This window comes from Pristiophorus japonicus, chromosome 15 (assembly GCF_044704955.1).
Source record: "Pristiophorus japonicus isolate sPriJap1 chromosome 15, sPriJap1.hap1, whole genome shotgun sequence".
In the NCBI taxonomy this organism is placed as follows: Eukaryota; Metazoa; Chordata; class Chondrichthyes; family Pristiophoridae; genus Pristiophorus; species Pristiophorus japonicus.
In genome coordinates this window covers 68,245,713-68,266,292 of record NC_091991.1, presented here as the reverse complement: position 1 = coordinate 68,266,292, position 20,580 = coordinate 68,245,713, and the positions used below count along the sequence as shown (strand labels likewise).

The following is a 20,580-nucleotide window of genomic DNA, read 5'->3' as shown; positions in this document are numbered from 1 at the left end:
GTTGTCAATGAATGTGGACCTTCAATCCCCAACATGGACACTGCCACTCCCATTAGATCGGCTACCGAGCCTCAAGTCATGAATGACTCGGAGAGCTCACCCAGATCTGGAATTGAACTGAGACGATCAACTAGGGAGCGGAAAACCCCGGACCGTCTCAATTTGTAAATAGGACTGATACCAAGATCTTGGGGGTGGGGGGAGAATGATGTAATGTATGTATGCCTGGGTTAACCTGCCACCAGGGGGAGTGACCATCGGAGGTCATTGGGCCACAGACACACACGTGCAGCCCTTGTATATAAAGAAAGCCTCCTTGTTTAATCCTCACTTTGCGAGCTAATAAAGTAGAGTCAGGTTGCACCTGATTTGAGTTCACGGTACTAAGCCTATTGAGTTATTGCATACGCAGCAATAAGGGATGGGTTTCTTGAGCACTATGTAACGGAACCAACAAGGGGACAGGCTATCTTAGATCTGGGCCTGTGTAGTGAGACAGGATTAATAAACAATCTCCTAGTAAAGGATTCCCTTAGAATGAGTGATCATAGCATGATTGAATTTCAAATTCAGGTGGAGTGTGAGAAAGTTGGATTTCTAACCAGCGTACTAAGCTTAAATAAAGGAGACTATGAAGGTATGAGGGCGGAGTTGGCTCAAGCGGACTGGGAAAATAGATTAAAGTATAGGATGGTTGATGAACAGTGGTGTACATTTAAGGAGATATTTCACAACTCTCAAGAAAAATATATTCCAGTGAGGAGGAAAGGGTGTAAGAGAAAAGATAGCTATCCATGGCTAACTAAAGAAATAAAGGATGGTATCCAATTAAAAACAAGGGCATACAATGTGGCCAAAACTCGTGTGAGGACAGAAGATTGGGAAGCGTTTAAAAGCCAACAAAGAATGACTAAAAAAATGATTAAGAAAGGGAAGTTAGACTATGAAAGTAAACGAGCACGAAATATAAAAACAGAGAGCAAGAGTTTGTATAGGTATATAAAAAGGAAAAGAGTGGCTAGAGTAAATGTTGGTCCCTTAGAGGATGAGACCGGGGAATTAGTAATGCGGAACATGGAGATGGCAGAAACTCTAACCAAATATTTTGTATCAGTCTTTACGGTAGAGGACACTAACAATATTCCAACAGTGGAGAGTCAAGGGGCTATAGGGGGGGAGGAACTTAACATATTCACAATCACTAAAGAGGTGGTATTCAGTAAGATAATGGGACTAAAGGCAGATTAATCTCCTGGACCTGATGGCTTGCATCCTAGGGTCTTAAGAGGAGTAGCGGCAGGGATTGTGGATGCATTGGTTGTAATTTACCAAAATTCCCTGGATTCTGGGGAGGTCCCAGCAGATTGGAAAACTGCAAATGTAACGCCCCTATTTAAAAAAGGAGGCAGACAAAAAGCAGGAAACTGTAGACCAGTTAGCCTAACATCTGTGGTTGGGAAAATGTTGGAGTCCATTATTAAAGAAGCAGTAGCAGGACATTTGGAAAAACAAAATTCGGTCAGGCAGAGTCAGCGTAGATTTATGAAGGGAAAGTCATGTTTGACGAATTTGCTGGAATTCTTTGAGGATGTAACGAACAGGGTCTGGATAAAGTGGAACCAGTGGATGTGGTGTATTTGGACTTCCAGAAGGCATTTGACAATGTGCCACATAAAAAGTTACTGCACAAGATAAAAATTCACGGGGCTGGGGGTAATATATTAGCATGGATAGAGGATTGGCTAACGAACAGAAAACAGAGAGTCAGGATAAATGGTTCATTCTCGGATAGGAAATCAATAACTAGTGGGGTGACACAGGGATCAGTGTTGGGACCCCAACTATTTACAATCTATATTAACGACTTGGAAGAAGGGACTGATTGTAACGTAGCCAAGTTTGCTGACGATACAAAGATTGGAGGAAAAGCAATGTGTGAGGAGAACACAAAAAATCTGCAAAAGGACATAGACAGGCTAAGTAAGTGGGCAAAAATTTGGCAGATGGAGTATAATGTTGGAAAGTGTGAAGTCATGCACTTTGGCAGAAAAAAATAAAAGAGCAAGTTATTAGTTAAATGGAGAAAGATTGCAAAGTGCTGCAGTACAGCAGGACCTGGGGGTACTTGTGCATGAAACACAAAAGGTTAGTATGCAGGTACAGCAAGTGATCAGGAAAGCCAATGGAATCTTGGCCTTAATTGCAATGGGGATGGAATATAAAAACAGGGCAGTCTTGCTACAGTTGTACAGGATATTGGTGAGGCCACATCTGGAATACTGCGTGCATATTTATGAAAGGATATACTTGCTTTGGAGGCAGTTCAGAGAAAGTTCACAATGTTGATTCCGGAGATGAGGGGGTTGATTTATGAGGAAAGGTTGAATAGATTGGGCCTCTACTCATTGGAATTCAGAAGAATGAGAGGTGATCTTATCGAAACGTATAGATTATGAGGGGGCTTGACAGGGTGGATGCAGAGAGGATGTTTCCACTGATAGGGGAGACTAGAACTAGCGGGCATAATCTTAGAATAACTGAGATTAGAAATTTCTTCTCTGAGGGTTGTGGATCTATGGAATTCGCTGCCTCAGAGAGCTGTGGTTGCTGGGACATTGAATAAATTTAGAACAGAAATAGACAGTTTCTTAAACGTTAAGGGAATTGGGGGTTATGGGAGCAGGCAGGGAAGTGTATCTGAGTCCATGATCAGATCAGCCATGATCGTGTTGAATGGTGGAGCAGGCTCGAGGGGCCATATGGCTTACTCCTGCTCCTATTATATTCTTATGTTCTTATGGTCATTACAAATTAGCCATCCAAGGCAGAATTCGAAGCTTGTATTGAAGCTCATGATTCTAGTTGAGCTGCATTGGGTTTTAAGCTATGATGGAGCTCTAATGTGCATTGTGTAATTCTTAGCAATGTTAGCTAAAATTATTTTTGTATATTGCAGGAATGTGGAATAAACATGGTGGGAGAAGCACAATTGACTTGGTTAATTGGCTTAAGTAGAGGCTGGAGTGTACACTTCCTCTTAATTTAAGAGGTTAAGAGGTAGAAATGAAGCAGTTGGTGGCAATTTAGAAGTGGTTTCTGAAATAATTGCAAACATCAAAATGTACATCTCTAATTTGTCCAGAGGAAGTGGCAGCATGTGTGTGTTTTTTTTAAAGCGCACTAACCTGTAAATTACAGTGAATGATATCCTTTGAATGCTTAACGCATTTGGATCAAATTCCTTTCTCCACAAGTTTAGTAGAGCATTCACTTGTTTATTTTAAACGGGTTAATGCATCCATTGAAATAGCAGAGGGAAAAAATTAACACAAACAAATTTTAAATAATTAAGCATTCATATAACATTGCACACAGTAATTTCCAGGCTACTGTCTTTGTTTATTTAAATGTGATGTGATAATGTAAACTGCATTACTAAGCAAAAACACTCACTGCAGCAAAACAATTCCTAGCTATATCACTGTTCATCTTCATAACCAAGACACTTAAGAGCTGAAATTCTTTATTTCTGTTAATTGTTTTTGTTGAAAAATATTGGCATGCGTAAAAATGGTATTTCTAGTTTTGTACTCGCGCTGATTGTTTCACAAAAATTAACAGCAGGAGGAATTGTACCTCCTTAGATCTCTGATCCGGATTTCCTGGATCACACTCCTGCAGAAAATGCGCTGAAATTTATGTTGGTCTGTGCACCGATCTTGCTGATGGAAACTTGAGCCAAAATTTCCTGCGACGCTCATTTGCCTACACGTGAAGATGCGAAAAATGCAGTTCCACCACTTGGGGTAATAGGGCAGCAGTCTTCGGTCATGGCACCTCACTCTCTGAGCATCCTGTCTCTGTTGTTCCTCTTCCAGAACAGGGATTGGTCCACTGGGAACTGCTTAATCTTAACGAACATGTGGGTCTGAAAAATAGAATGTGCACTGAGGCTGACAGCCCTTTGGTGAAGTATAGTGCCAGCCTCAGTAAGAAAAATTTAAGAAAAAATTCGAAGATAATTGCCAGAAAGTCCATCGCTTCTCGGCCTTTTGGCTAGGATCGTGCGTGGCTGGCCTGACAGGGGAGTAGCCACCATGACCTCCGGGTAGTTCTCCCTGGATCAGGAAGGTATATGCTTGCTTTTTTGGAAACAGGAGGTGGGTGGGGTGGCTTGACCCATCCACCTCCACGGAGGTGTGTGGGGGACCTGACCCATCCACCTCCATGGCACGAACCTGGTATTGCAGTACTTCCAGGAACGGTGCAGTGGCTCTAGGCCTTTTGGCTAAGAGCATTGGCACAGAGTGATCCTTGGCGTGTGCAAGGTGACCTCTGGCGTTTGTGATTTGACAAAGAATTGGAACGATTGGCTACGAATTTCAAAAAAAAAAAAAAAAAAAATTGCCAAGAAAGTCCAGAAATATCAGTTACGCTGGCATCAGGTGAATTTCAGCTATGCGATACTGAAATTTTGGGGTGTAAATCTACGTCAGTGCATTTTTTGCGTATATCCAGGAAACTCACTTGAGCTGGTCTTTTGCATGAGGGCAGAACTATCGAAATGAGTGGTAGAGGGTTTCGGCAGACATCTTCTTTGATAACAGGAAGTTCTTTACAAAAAGAGTGGTCAATGTATGGAATAAACTTTGTGGAGGCAGAAACCCTGGAATCATTTCGGAAATAATTGGATGCAGCATCAGGAGGACTTAGGGTATTTCTGGATGGTTGAAGTAAGAAGTTGCTGAATGGCTATTATTATTTTGTGCTCACCCATCACCCCTTGTCCTAACTCACACCAAGTCCCATTCACTCATCACCCCTACATTGCTCAGAACCTACATTGGCTTCAGGTTAAGCAACGCCTCGATTTCAAAATTCTCACACTTATTTTCAAATCCCTCCATGGCCTCACCCCTCCCTCTCTCTCTAATCTCCTCTAGTCCCACAACCGCCCGAGATGTCTGCACTGCTCTAATTCTGCCCTGCTGAGCATTTCTGATTATAATCGCTCTACCATTGGTGGCCCTGCCTTCTGTTGCCTCGGCCCCAAGCTCTGGAACTCCCTGCATAAACATCTCCGCCTCTCTACCTCTCGTTCCTCCTTCAAGACGCTCCCTAAAACATACTTCTTTGACCAAGCTTTTGGTCACCTGAGCTCATTTCTACTTATGCGGTTCGGTGTCAAATTTTTATCGCATAATACTCCTGTGAGGTGCCTTGGGACGTTTCACTACATTAAAAGAGCTATTTATATACAAGTTGTTTTTGTTGTTGTGACCCTATAAGCTATGATTCCCTTACTTCCTAACCATTTTCTTGTTCTCGATGATTCCTAAGTGAGGAGCAAGTGTGGTGGCAAGCTTCTGCTGTTTAGTGAGGGCCTTAATGGATAAAGTTGGCTCTGTACCTTTGCATGTAGAGTCATGAGATGGCCCAAATATCAGTGGATCCACAGTCCAAAAAAGCAGGGCTGCCATCCCATGCTTGGCACTTCTGCAGTCCCATTTGTTCTTCCTCATCTATAAATAGTGATTTATCCAGTGTATCACTGTGTAAATGTCCTAAGATCAGTGATGGTGCTTGGGCCAGGTGTAGTGTTTGATACAACCTGCTGTAAAGGCAACACAAATTGAGTGCCACCAGATCCTAGCACCTCATCTTAGGTGTGATGTATTTGCAGCTACACTCTGTACCATGCATTGTACCATGTAATTACATGTAATAGCCAACAGATGGGGAAAGCCCGGGAGGCACACATTACTGCATCTTATGCTGTCTCCCTATATAAAGCAGGCTCCTCCTGCAGGTTTCACTTTTGGAGTTTACATTAAAGCTGAAGGTCACAAGGTGATCAGCTCCAGCAATGGGCCACGTGTGATTTATTATAGTGATAAGCATATATATCATCTGGCGACGAGGATGGGATACTAACACGCAGGTACGGCCACCATTGACTACGTCGAATGATATTGCGTCGAGGAAAACTGGGATGACTTCATTGACTGGCTGGATCAATGCTTTGTCGTGAAAGACTTAGAGGGAGACTCGAATGCCAGCAAATGCAGGGCTGTCCTCCTCACGGCCTGCAGATCACGGACATACGCATTGGTTATGGACCTATTGCCCCCAACGAAACCCACTGAGAAAAGTTACGAAGAACTGTGCGAGCTAGTTCGAAATCACCTAAAGCCGAAACGTAGTGCGCTCATGGAGAGGTAACGTTTCTACACCTGCCGGCGCAGGGTAAGCCAAGACGTGGCAGCGCTCATCGCTGAGCTATAAGACGTCTTGCTGGGTCATGCAAATTTGGGACAGTTCTTGAAGATATGTTAAGAGATTTCTTTGTTTTGGGAATCGGGCATGAAGGGATTTTCCGCAAATTGCTAGCGGAGGAAGACTTGGACTTAGCCAAAGCCACCCTGATTGCTCAGGCATATATGGCCAGAGAGGAAGAAACAAAGCTACTCTACTCACAACTTCGGAATCACCCGCCAAACAACGTGAATAAGCTAAATTTGTCGGCAGACAGGGGAAGTGCCCCCAGCTGGGCTAATGCGATGTCTGCTTGACCTGAGATGACTACAGTGACATCGACTTCCAACCATAAGCAATAGAACCGACGGTTCACCAACAGAGAGAACCCGTCGCACCGGACAGTCCAACCAGAGCCGCAGCACCACAAGGCAGCGACACTCCGGTCAGGCCGCCCAAACTCAGCGTCCAACTCAGATGCTCAACCAGAGAGCGCAGTCCCCCGGTCAGGCTCGATCTGTAAACCGCATCTAAGACTTGGGGGGAAGTGCTGTGATGTATTTGCAGCCATGCTCTGTACCATGCATTGTACCATGTAATTACATGTACTAGCCAACAGATGGGGAAAGCCCAGGAGGCACACATTACTGCACCTCGTGCTGCCTCCCTATATAAAGCAGGCACCTCCTGCAGGTTTCACTTTTGGAGTTTACATTAAACCTAAAGGTCACAAGGTCATGCTTGACGAATCTTCTGGAATTTTTTGAGGATGTAACTAGCAGAGTGGACAAGGGAGAACCAGTGGATGTAGTGTATTTGGACTTTCAAAAGGCTTTTGACAAGGTCCCACACAAGAGATTGGTCTGCAAAATCAAAGCACATGGTATTGGGGGTAATGTACTGACGTGGATAGAGAACTGGTTGGCAGACAGGAAGCAAAGAGTCGGGATAAACGGGTCCTTTTCAGAATGGCAGGCAGTGACTAGTGGAGTGCCGCAGGGCTCAGTGCTGGGACCCCAGCTCTTTACAATAGACATTAATGATTTAGATGAAGGAATTGAGTGTAATATCTCCAAGTTTGCAGATGACACTAAACTGGGTGGCGGTGTGAGCTGTGAGGAGATGCTAAGAGGCTGCAGGGTGAATTGGACAGGTTAGGTGAGTGGGCAAATGCATGGCAGATGCAGTAGAATGTGGATAAATGTGAAGTTATCCACTTTGGGGGCGAAAACATGAAGGCAGAATATTATTTGTATGGCAGCAGATTAGGAAAAGGGGAGGTGCAACGGGACCTGGGTGTCATGGTTCATCAGTCATTGAAAGTTGGCATGCAGGTACAGCAGGCAGTGAAGAAGGCAAATCGTATGTTGGCCTTCATCACTAAGGGAGTTGAGTATAGGAGCAGGGAAGTCTTACTGCAGTTGTACAGGCCTTGGTGAGACCTCACCTGGAATATTGTGTTCAGTTTTGATCTCCTAATCTGAGGAAGGACGTTCTTGCTATTGAGGGAGTGCAGCAAAGCTTCACCAGACTGATTCCAGGGATGGCTGGACTGACATATGAGGAGAGATTGGATCAACTGGGCCTTCATACACTGGAGTTTAGAAGGATGAGAGGGGATCTCTTGAAATGTATAAGATTCTGACGGGACTGGACAGGTTAGATGCAGGAAGAATGTTCCTGATGTTGAGAAATTCCAGAACCAGGGGACACAGGCTTAGGATAAGGGGTAAACCATTTAGGACTGAGATGAGAAGAAACTTCTTCACTCGGAGTTGTTAACCTGTGGAATTCCCTACCGCAGAGAGTTGTTGATGCCAGTTCATTGGATATATTCAAGAGGGAGTTAAATATGGCCCTTACGGCTAAGGGGATCAAGGGGTATGGAGAGAAAGCAGGAAAGGGGTACTGAGGGAATGATCAGCCATGATCTTATTGAATGGTGGTGCAGGCTCGAAGGGCCAAATGGCCTACTCCTGCACCTATTTTCTATGTTTCTATGTTTCTATGTGATCATCTCCAGCAATGGGCCACGTGTGATTTATTATAGTGATAAGCATATGTATCATTAAGAAAATCCTATAAGGAGGGAACAGGAAGATGCGTTACAATGGTTTCCAGGAGGGAATATCTTTTTACAGAGGAATATTGCCTAGATTTTATGCCATGATTCTGTTGTGCAGAGTATGTCGTTGTTTTACTGAGTAAGAATAACAACGAGATTAACAAAAGGATATTTTCTGTGCAGTGGCACTATGCCTCCAAATTCCTCTCCTGTACTCCTTCCACAGATTTTAGCCCCAAAATACATTTTCCTCAATCATGTGACGGCTGCTGGAGGTTCACAGGTTTGAATGTTTCAATCTCTGATGTGATTGAGCTCCTGATAGTGATGTGCAGCTTTCTCCTGAAAAAATGCACAAGACATATAGGGGAGAATATTAACCTGAAAAACGGGTGGGTTTGGAGTGTGGGGGTAATTAAATTGTTAACAGTCGGAATCCAGACCTGAATCCGCCCACTTCCGGTTTTAACAAAGGCGGGACTTGGGGATGGGGATAGGGGATTGCGGGCCGCTAAACTGCTGCCAGGAGGTGGGACGTCAATTTACATTTTAGACTGAGGCTGGAAGCCTCTTCTTTAACTACCGTTTTGTTTTTAACTCTATCTGGTTGGGTTTTACACACTTCACAAAACCTGGTGATTACAGCAAGGTGAGGACTGGTGCATCCAGGAGGTAGGTGCATTTATACCTACCTCCTGGATCCAGGGACCCGGCCTAGCCCATGCCCCATAATCGGAGACCTCCTCACGAGGCCTCTGATCGCCTTCCAGGAATGTTCCCACCCCTGCCACGATCGTAATCTTCCCTCCTGCCCCCCCCATCCCTGCCCGGATGATCTTGAGGCCGGCCCTGCTCTGATCTTTCCTGTCCCCTCCCCACCCCCACATCTGGCTGGCTGTGGTTGGGAAACAGAGGCTTCAGATGCAAATCAGGCTCTGCCATTAGTCAGCAGGTCCTGCGGAAATCCCATTCTCCTGGGTTTCCCGCCACATCGTAGCCCCCAAACTGCCTTTCCCATGGAAGAAAGCCTAGACCAGCACCAGGGTAGCCACCTTGCATTTCACTTTGTGTGAGCCCATTACAATGCAGCACATATATAGGGCTGGACTTTGCTGGCGCTCAGAGGACAGGTTCAGAGACGGGTCTGCTGTCAAAATCTAAAAGATTGACAATGGGGCTGTATCCCACTTTAAACCAGCCTCCCTGTAAGTTTCCCAAGTGCCGTGTATGCCTGCGCTTTACAGACCCGGCACTAAGCAGCGGGTGAGCCAATTGAAATAGTTAAGCGGATGTTTAAAGGTAGTTGAACAACATTTTACCACCTATTAACCATTTTTACAATGTTTTCTCGAGGTTCACGATGTTGAGGGATCACGTCAGGTAAGTCGGTCGAGTTTTCAATGGTTCTCCATTGCTCTGAATAGGTAACAGCTGCAAAAGTGGTATAAAAGCTACCATTTCACAGCTGTTCACTTTCAAATGTTAGAATCTGGAGCCTTCAGGATTTTGAATACACTTTTGAGCTTTAGGAAGGTTGGAAGGTTGAATTAAACTCCCTACACACTGTCGCCTCCTTGGAGCAACCTCTCTGTCATCTCAACTTCAGTTGCCATCTATTCCAGCAGTGTCAGTGCCCTTGAAAAAAACTCACCTTGGTCCTCAGAATCCCACCACGATCAGCCCAAACACCAGCAGCACCAACACCAACCTTCTTTGCAATCAACTGATGCTGCACAGGACACATGGCATTGGCACCTGACCACATTGCTGCCCGGGAGGCCAGGGATGGCCTCACCATGGCCAGATGTACTTCAGTTGATGCTGTACACCCTGACTGCCACATGATGCGTCAGGTTGGCACCAGCCCACACCAGCAGCATAAAGCATCCCTACAATGCTCAAACAATTCCTTTCATCACCATCACCAGTGCGGGAGGTGCCCTTTTGGCTCACCATTCATGACAACCCATTACACCGCTTCCAAAGCTGGCCACAAATCTGTCTAAGAAGTCAAAATGTTCCAAATTAAGCTTTCAATGTTTGACAACATATTAGCAGAAACTCTACATCAATATTGGCTATAAAACCCAAGAGCCTACCCTTGTGTGTTGTTAGTCGGTATGATTGGACAAGGATGAGGGTGAGTGTGAAGTGGCTAGTGAGATGGTGATGTGATAATGTAGAAAGAGAGAGAGGGATGGGTGGTGGTTCAAGGTAAGTTGGTGTGAGTAAGGATGTGCAGGAGTAGGGTAGGGAAGGCAGAGTAATGGGGATGTGATGAGTGGCATAGCAGGATGAGGTTGAGTGTGGCTTTGCAGTAACGTTTCATGATCTACTGAGATCATTGAAAGATTTGCACCACTGCAGCCAGGTCCTCCTGATGACATCCCTGCTTGTGCCCTTCTGTACAATGTGCAACCAGGTCCTGTTGGTGTCCTGGGGAGGTCTCTTTTGCCCATTGGAAGGGAAGAGAACCATCCTGCGTGCTCTGACTCCCTCCATAAGTTTATGCGGGGAGTCATGGGAGAGCCTGGATGCAACTGTGCACCTTTGTGCAGTGCTTGTCAGTGTTTGCAGCTCCTCAATGCTGCAGAATACTGACAGTTCTACTGTCAAAATGAATGTGGGCATGGTTCCTTTAAGGAAACCGGCTGATGATGCGATAGCAAATGACGTCATCAGACCTGCTTCCTTTTAATTGGCCAGGAACCTCACAGAGCGGGCTTAACAAGCCCAATCAGGGCAAAATCACTTCAACCGGGAGCGGGGTCGCAGTCCGCCACCTACCTCGGCCGCACTTAGCCTGTCTCAGTAGGCGACATCGCGGCTATAATTTCTGTTTTGGCTCTGAGCATGTTACGCATCACAGTGCAAGCTATTTGTGTGGTCCACAAAAAATGTACCCAATAGCTTTTTCTACAAGAAACGTAACGAAAAAGGGTTCTCTCCATGCTTTACAAGCTACCTCCCCGAGAGAGCTTCAGCTCATAATTTTGTGTGATAACCTCCAGTGTTAATAATGTGCTCAAAGATGGGTAAACTGAGCTTGGCACTGCTTCTGATATCTGAAGACTTCTTTGTTATTTTCTCCCAGATCTCTGGGACCTGGAAGATTGCTTTCACTATGCAACCATAATCCAGGCATCTTGCAATTCTGCTCCAAAGAAGGTCATCATCCCTTGCTCTACCTCATGCACCAGGACCCCTCCAAGACAATGCCATTGAATGGAGAGTTTGCACATCTCTTCCAGCAGCAACTCCTATGTAACAAATCTTGCATGACCACCTTCCTTTGCAGCATACCACCTTCTACTGAACAAAAGATCTCCATTTTTTTAAAAGCAGACAGAAATTCATTATGAGCCACTGCCTCTCGCCCCTCAACCAAATGCACTGCTGCCCAGGCTTCCTGCACCCATATTCTACGTGCGGAGAGCCTATTAAAATTGGGAGGAGGAGCTAGCCTTGCAAAGTTTGATTAATTCAGCTTTCCCCACTATCGGCACACGCTCACCTGTGGTGGGGCAAGCACAGCCCTTATTTTACTTCCGTTGTGAATTCAGTGTTATAGTGATTCAAGAACAAGAATAGTACTTTGAGATTTACATCAGTTATTTACTTATCGGACATTCATCTGCAGTCAATTTTACTTAGTGGACGAGCCAAATAATAAATTGAAAACTGAGTTCCTGCCCAGTGGTAATTGTTCATATAATTTTGAAGTGTACTGTGAATAGTATCCATGCTGTTCTACTAATCATATCCTATAGCTTGTAAATTTCCAGTTAAAGTTTGTAATTTCAGAATATGGTTCTGCACACTCCCAACATTTTTTTCTGCTTTTAAGTTGCGCTCCTCAGGAAACTCTAACTTTCTTAATGTTTAATTTTTTTTCAGGCCTTAAAATTGGGGTCTTCTTAAGGGCAAGAAATATATGTTTGTGAGGTGGACTTAATAAAAAACCTCACTCATTCTCATAAAAATGACACTTAGCAAAAAATAGTCAGTTCAAAGCTTGTTTCTCTAACCTTGACTGAAGTACATTTATTGTTTTTCACCTGTTGTTTAAAAATGTTCTTAAAGATCAAAATTAAAATTATATTCACATAATAACATTGGCCTTTGTTAAAATCTAGTTTTTTGTAGATAAATAACAATTTTCAGGATAGTTCTCCATGAGCCCCAAAACTGGATTGATTAGTGCCACAGCTTAGTAAACAAGCCACAGCTCTCTGAATCAAGAATCATTAGAATAATACAACACAGAAGGCGGCCTTTCGGCTCATCGTGTGTGTGCCGGCGCTTTGAAAGAGCTACCCAATTAGTCCCACTCCCTTGTTGTTTCCCCATAGCCCTGCAAAGTTTTCCCTTTCAAGGAAACACTTAAAAATAAAAATTTAATCAGTTATTTACTAATCAGACTTTGATCTGAAGTCAATTTTACTGAACGGACAAGGCAAATAACAGCTTCAAGACTATTCCTGCAATATTAATGATTAGTATCATTTTGAAGTGGAATTACAGAAAGATGTGAACATGGTGTCGCCAATGTTTCTTTTATTGGCAGTGATCTTTGAGTAACAACAACAACAACAACTTGTATTTATATAGCGCTTTAACATAGTGAAACATCCACGGTGCTTCACAGGAATATTATGAGATTAAAAAAAGAACCTTAAAAGAAACTTGTAAGCAGCCTCATCGCTATAATGTTAGAGCTTTGAACTCCTAACTTGGAATCTAGTCATGATTCACTTTCATAAGAACATAAGAATATAATAAATAGGAGCAGGAGTAGGCCATTTGGCCTTTCGAGCCTGTTCCGCCATTCAATAAGCTTATGGCTGATCTGACCCTGGCATGAACTCCACTTCCCCACCCGCTCCCCATAACCCTTGACTCCCTTATCTATCAAAAATCTGTCTATCTTCATCTTAAATATATTCAATTACCCAGCCTCCACAGCTTGGAGGTAGAAAATTCCAAAGATTCACGACGCTCAGAGAAGAAATTCTTCCACATCTCCGTTTTAAATAGGCAACCCCTTATTCTAAAACTATGCCCCCTAGTTCTAGATTCCCCCACAGGAGAAACATCCTCTCTGCATCTACCCCATCAAGCCCCCTCAGGATCTTATACGTTTCAATAAGATCACCTCTAAGTTTTCTAAACACTAATGAGTATAGGCCCAACCTGTTCAACCTTTCTTCGTATGACAACCCCTTCATCTCAGGAATCAACCTAGTGAACCTTCTCTGAACTACCTTCAGTACAAGTATATCCCTCCTTAAATAAGGACACCAAAACTGTACACAGTACTCCAGGTGTGGTCTTACCAACGCCTTTTACAGTTGTAGCAGGACTTCCCTACTTTTATTCTCCATCCCCCTTGCAATAAAGGCCAACATTCCATTTACCTTCCTAATTGCTTGCTGTACCTGCACGCTAACTTTTTGTGTTTCATGTACAAGGACCCCCAGATCCCTCTGTACTGCAGCATTTTGTAATCTCTCCACATTTAAATAATACATTTGTTTTTTTATTTTTTCTACCAAAATGGATAATCTCACATTTTCCCACATTATACTCCATCCACCAAATTTTTGCCCATTCACTTTGCCTATCTATATATCTTTGTAGATTTTTTGCATTCTCTTCACAACTTGCTTTCCCACCTATCAGCAAATTTGGCAACATTACACTCAGTCCCTTCATCAAAGTCATTAATATAGATTGTAAATAGTTGAGGCCCCAACACTGATCCCAGCGATACCCCACTAGTTAGGTTTGCCAACCTGAAAATGACCCATTTATCCCGACTCTCTGTTTTCTGTCAGTTAGCCAATCCTCTATCCATGCTAATATATTACCCCCAACCCCATGAGCTTTTATCTTGTGCAGTAACCTTTTATGTGGCACCTTATCGAATGGCTTCTGGAAATTCAAATACATGACATATACTGGTTCCCCTTTATCCACCCTGCTCGTTACAATCCTCAAAGAACTCGAGCAAATTTGTCAAACATGATTTCCCTTTCATAAAACCATGCTGACGCTGCTTGACTGCATTATGTCCTGCTATTACTTCCTTAATGATGGACTCCAGCATTTTTCCAATGACAGATGTTAGGCGAACTGATCTATCTATAGTTTCCTGCTTTCTGTTGCCCTCCTTTCTTAAATAGGGGCATTACATTTGCAGTTTTCCATTCCGCTAGGACCTCGCCAGAATCCAGGGAATTTTGGTAGATTACAACCAATGCATCCACGATCTCTGCAGCCACTTCTTTTAAGACCTTAGGATGCAGGCCATCAGGTCCAGAGGATTTGTCCACCTTTAGTCCCATTAGTTTTCCGAGTACTTTTTCCTCTCATGATAGTGGTTGTTTTAAGTCCCCCCCCAAAATAGCCCCTTGATTATCAATTATTGGGATGCTTTTAGTGTCTTCTACCGTGAAGATTGATACAAAATATTTGTTCAAAGTCTCTGCCATTTTTCTGTTTCCCATTATTAATTCCCCAGTCTCATCCTCCAAGGGACCAACATTTACTTTATCTCCTCGCTTCCTTTTTATATTCCTGTAGAAGCTCTTACCTTGTGTTTTTATATTTCTTGTTAGTTTACTCTCATAAGCTATCTTCTCTCTCTTTAACGTTTTCTTCAGTCGTCCTTTGCTGGGTTCTAAAAATTTCCCAATCCTTTGACCTTCCACTGTTCTTCACAACATTGTATGCCTTTGTTTTCAATTTGATACAGGTACCATCCTTTACTTCCTTAATTAGCCACAGATGGTTCATCCTTCTCTTCGTCTTTCTTTCTCACTGCAATATATCTTTGCTGAGAGTTATGAAATATGTTTGCCACTGTTTTTCTGCAGTCTTATCCTTTAATATATTTTCCCAGTCCATTTTAACCAGCTCTGCCTTCATAATTACCTTTATTTAAGTTCAGGACACTAGTTTGAGAACTAGCTTTCTCATGCTCAAACTGAATTTGAAATTCTACCATGCTATGATCACTTTTCTTCACTACGAGATCATTAATTAATCCAGACTCATTACACAGTACCAGATCTAAAATAGTCTGTTCCCTGGTTGGTTCCACAATGTACTATTTCGAGAAACCATCCCACATACACTCTATGAACTCTTCCTCCAGACTATCTTTGCCAATTTGATTTGTCCAATCAATATGAAGATTAAAATCACCCATGATTATTGCTGTACCTTTCTTACAAGCCTCTATTATTTATTGATTTATACTCTGTCCTACAATGTGGCTACTGTTTGGGGGCCTGTAGACCATTCCCATCAGTGACTTCCTACCCTTATTATTTCTTATCTTCAATCAAACTGATTCTACATCTTGAAATTCCGAGCCAAGATCATTTCTCACTACTGTACTGATCTCTTCCTTTATTAACAGAGCTACTTCATCTTTTCCTTTCTGTCCATTCTTACGAAATGGAAAATACTCCTGAATATTCAGTTTCCATCTTTGGTCACCTTGCAACCACGTCTCTGTAATCATGTCATCTTGGGAGATTAACCAAGAGCGAAAGCTTTACCAGTCTTGGTTGGCTTTCTGCACGGCTCCAATGTGCCTCTTTGTCAACTGAAGCACATTGATGGTTCTTGTGGAGATGGATACGGACTGATGTGCCCCCACCCCTCCCAACCAAAGAGGACATTTTAGATTCCATGTCATCATAGGCAGTCCCTCGGAATCGAGGAAGACTTGCTTCCACTCTTAACATGAGTTCCTAGGTGGCTGTATAGTCCAATACGAGAGCCATAGTCTCTGTCACAGGTGGGACAGATAGTCGTTGAGGGAAGGGGTGCGCAGGGATTCCATGTGCTGATGTGGTGAAGGGAGAATGAAGAAAGAGGAGATTTTTTTGTAAATAAATGTGGGTTAAATAGAGAATAACAGTCATTTGGGAGCTTGTTGCAGGGTTTTTAAAAATTATTTTTCTATTTTGGTGATTGGGTTGCTGAATGTTGCTGTTTGGTTTACTGCTGAAATTTATGGGTTACTGCTATGAATTTCTCATTAACCATTCCCATTGTGTTTGCTGCCATTTGCTATATTGCTTTGCATCATGGACTGAAAATAATAATTTATGGGACTGATGGATATTAATAATGGCAGCTGAAAGGAAGAAGTTATAGCTGAAAACTGCAAACAAATTGAGTTACAACAGGGATAAATAATTAAATGTTTGTTGTCTCCATATAGGCTAAGAGTTAATGCATGAATCAAAGATCTGGATTTCAATAATATACATCAGTCGTATCTTTTAAGTAGAATACGTCCAAGAATGAAAATGCATTTTTAGGAATAATTAATTACTGTTATTAATTCTTGATATTGCTTATAATAAATACATTCCGTAACCAGTTTATTTTCTCCCTCCACTTTTTAACATGTATTTTCTGCTCCTTTGTGCTGTGCACCGTTCTTCGGGTGAAGAGCTGAGCAGTTCTCCACCAATGCAGTTCTTTAGCCCTCTGATTAGTGCACACCAGTAATGTTATTGTAAAGTCCTGTCCCCTCAGTACAGATTCACACAAGGCATGTAGTGAAGTCAAGGTCACTCTGGACCTGCACCTTTATTTCAGAGCTCTGCAATGCTGCACTTGCCTGAGACTTGTCCTTATATACCTGTCTCTTGCAAGTGCACCCCTGGTGGTAAGGTATGCTGGTGGTTACAGGTCATATCTTATTACAGTCATGTATAGCATGTTAGGATACAGTTATATATAATAATGTAAGATACATGACATCACCCTCCCCCAAGGTCTTATTGTCTTTATAGGTTCAGTCTCTCAGGTGGTCTACGCTCTCGCGTGGAGCGTCTGAGTTGTGGTTCAGTTGTTTGCCTTGGTGTCTGTTTTTCTTTGGGTGTGGTTGCTGGTATCTCGCCTGGGCTGTCTGTTTCGATTGGTGTGATTGTTGTTGGCTCGCCTGGGCTGTCTGTTGGAATTGCCCTTTCCTCAGGTTGTTCCCTCTGTCTGTCCACCAGGTGTGGTGTGAGTTCCACATTGTAGTCTGCCTCTGGTTCCGCAGTGTTGTTGGTAAATCTGCTTTTGACTTTGGCCCCTTTGAAAGTGCCCACACCTGGCTGAAAGAGATGTTCAAATTGCTTTATAACTGTTGAGCAGGAGGTCCGTTCCTCTAATGACATGGCATGGACATCATCCCATTTCCAGTTTAGTTTTGCCAGCCAGCTTCTCCCCAGCAGTGCTGGGGGGGTCTCCGGGGACAATCCACAGAGGAAGTCGGTTCACTGTCCCTTTGTGTGTGACAGAGAGCATGGCACTGCCGAGGACTGGTACGATTTCTTTGGTATAGATCCTTACTTTGGTGTCGACCCTTGTGAGTTTTGGTCTGTCTCTTTTATGCGGCCACAGTTGTTCAAATTGTTGAGCGCCCATGAGAGATTGACTTGCTCCCGTATCCAGCTCCATGTTGACAGATATCCCGTTGAGTAGGACCCTCATCATTATACGAGGCGTCCTGTTGTAGGAGCAGCAGCCATTGATCGTGTTGACCCGCTGTACATCGGTGTCCCGGGTACTGTCCCCACCATCTTCTGGTCCGTTTTCCGACCCATCCGATTCGTATACCAGCCGAGCTGCCGTTTATTTTGCACATGCGGGCCAAATGCCCTGTATATTCACAATTTCTGCTGAAATCGACATCCCCTTGATGAGTGCCCACCCCCACACCTCCAGCACAGACCTGTTCCATTGTTCAAAGTGTTCCCAAAGAATGAGCTGCGTCTGGCTGATCTCTCTTGAGCTTCTCTCAGTTTGTAGTTGATTGCTCGCATTGTGGGTTGATGAAGTGTGAACAGCCGAACCTGTGGCCCTTGATGGCTTCTGCCTGCTGTCGAGAGCCTGTTCTCCCGGTTTTGTCTGTATGTGGGGATAGCAGCTTGTTTAGTGCTGTGAACTTCTTGTTCCGATATTTCGTTAGTTGTCGTACCTGCATTCTAAATCAACCTCGTTTCTTCTTCTCCTACCAAGAATGTCTGTGCAACCGGTGCTGCTGCCTCTAAGGTCAGGTTCTTGGTCTCTATCAGCTTTCGGAATATGCCTGCGTGGCCTATTCCTTCAATGAAAAAGTCTCTCAGCATTTCTCTCCTCAGTTCATCGGAGAACTCACATAAACTAGCCAACCTCCGAAGTTCCGCCATGAAGTCGGGTATGCTCTGGCGCACACAGCGTCTGTAGGTGTAGAACCTGTGTCTGGCCATGTGTAGGCTGCTCGCTGGCTTCAGGTGGTCTCTTACCAGTGTGCTCAATTCTTCAAATGACTTGCTTGCTGATTTCTCGTGTGCCAACAGATCCTTCATTAAAGCGTATGTTTTCGAGCCACAGCTGGTCAAGAGATGGGCTCTTCTCTTGTCTGCCTTATCGTCGCCTAACCAGTCTTTGGTTACAAAGCTTTGCTGGAGCCTTTCTATAAAGTCCTCCAAATTGTCTCCCACATTGTACTTTTCATCTGATCCGTTGTTCGCCATTCTATGGATTCCGTAATCCCGTAACTCGTCGCCACTGTAAAGTCCTGTCCCCTCAGTACAGATTCACATGAGGCATGTAGTGAAGTCAAGGTCACTCTGGACCTGCACCTTTATTTCACAGCTCTGGAATGCTGCACTTGCCTGAGACCTGTCCTTATATACCTGTCTCTTGCAAGTGCACCCCTGGTGGTAAGGTATGCTGGTGGTTACAGGTCATATCTTATTACAGTCATGTATAGCATGTTAGGATACAGTTATATATAATAATGTAAGATACATGACAGTTATGTCGACGGTATGAGGCATGAATTGGCTAGAATAGACTGGCAAAGGATACTTAAAGGTTTGACCGTGGATAAGCAATGGCAAACATTTAACGATCACATGGATGAACTTCAGCAATAGTACATCCCTGTCTGGAGTAAAAATAAAACGGGGAAGATGGCTCAACCATGGCTAACAAAGGAAATTAAGGATAGTGTTGAAGCCAAGGAAGAGGCATATAATTTGGCGAGAAAAAGCAACAAACCTGAGGACTGGGAGAAATTTAGAATTCAACAGAGGAAGACTAAGGGTTTAATTAAGAGGGGGAAAATAGAGTACGAAAGGAAGCTTGCAGGGAACATAAAAACTGACTGCAAAAGCTTCTATAAATATGTGAAGAAAAAAAGATTAGTGAAGACAAACGTAGGTCCCTTGCAGTCAGATTCAGGTGAATTTATAATGGGGAACAAAGAAATGGAAGACCCATTGAACAAATACTTCGGTTCTGTCTTCACGAAGGAAGACACAAATAACCTTCCAAATGTACTAGGGGACAGTAGGTCTAGTGAGAAGGAGGAACTGAAGGATAGCCTTATTAGGCGGGAAATTGTGTTAGGGAAATTGATGGGATTGAAGGCTGATAAATCCCCGGGGCCTGATAGTCTGCATCCCAGAGTACTTAAGGAAGTGGCCATAGAAATAGTGGATGCATTAGTGATCATTTTCCAACAGTCTATTGACTCTGGATCAGTTCCTATGGACTGGAGGGTAGCTAATGTAACACCACTTTTTAAAAAAGGAGGGAGAGAGTAAATAGGTAATTATAGACTGGTTAGCCTGACATCAGTAGTGGGGAAACTGTTGGAATCAATCATTAAGGATGAAATAGCAGCGCATTTGGAAAGCAGTGACAGGATCGGACCAAGTCAGCATGGATTTATGAAAGGGAAATCCTGCTTGACAAATCTTCTGGAATTTTTTGAGGATGTAACTAGCAGAGTGGACAAGGGAGAACCAGTGGATGTGGTGTATTTGGACTTTCAAAAGGCTTTTGACAAGGTCCCGCACAAGAGATTGGTGTGCAAAATAAAGCGCATGGTATTGGGGGTAATGTACTGACGTCGATAGAGAACTGGTTAGCAGACAGGAAGCAGAGAGTCTGGATAAACGGGTCCTTTTCAGAATGGCAGGCAGTGACTAGTGGAGTGCTGCAGGGCTCACTGATGGGACCCCAGCTCTTTACAATATACATTAACGATTTAGATGAAGGAATTGAGTGTAATATCTCCAAGTTTGTAGATGACACTAAACTAGGTGGTGTGAGCTGTGAGGAGGAAGCTAAGAGGCTGCAGGGTGACTTGGACAGGTTAGGTGAGTGGGAAAATGCATGGCAGATGCAGTATAATGTGGATAAATGTGAGGTTATCCATTTTTGGGGCAAAAACACAAAGGCAGAATATTATCTAG

General features: G+C 43.6%; 1 protein-coding gene and 1 pseudogene across 2 annotated transcripts in view; both read left to right on the top strand.

The window, feature by feature from the left end:
- Nucleotides 1–20,580, top strand: part of scube1 (signal peptide, CUB domain, EGF-like 1) — a 413,776-nt gene that overhangs the window by 30,558 nt on the left and 362,638 nt on the right. The window lies entirely within an intron of this gene.
- LOC139226069 (U2 spliceosomal RNA) lies at nt 4,037–4,275 on the top strand (annotated as a pseudogene).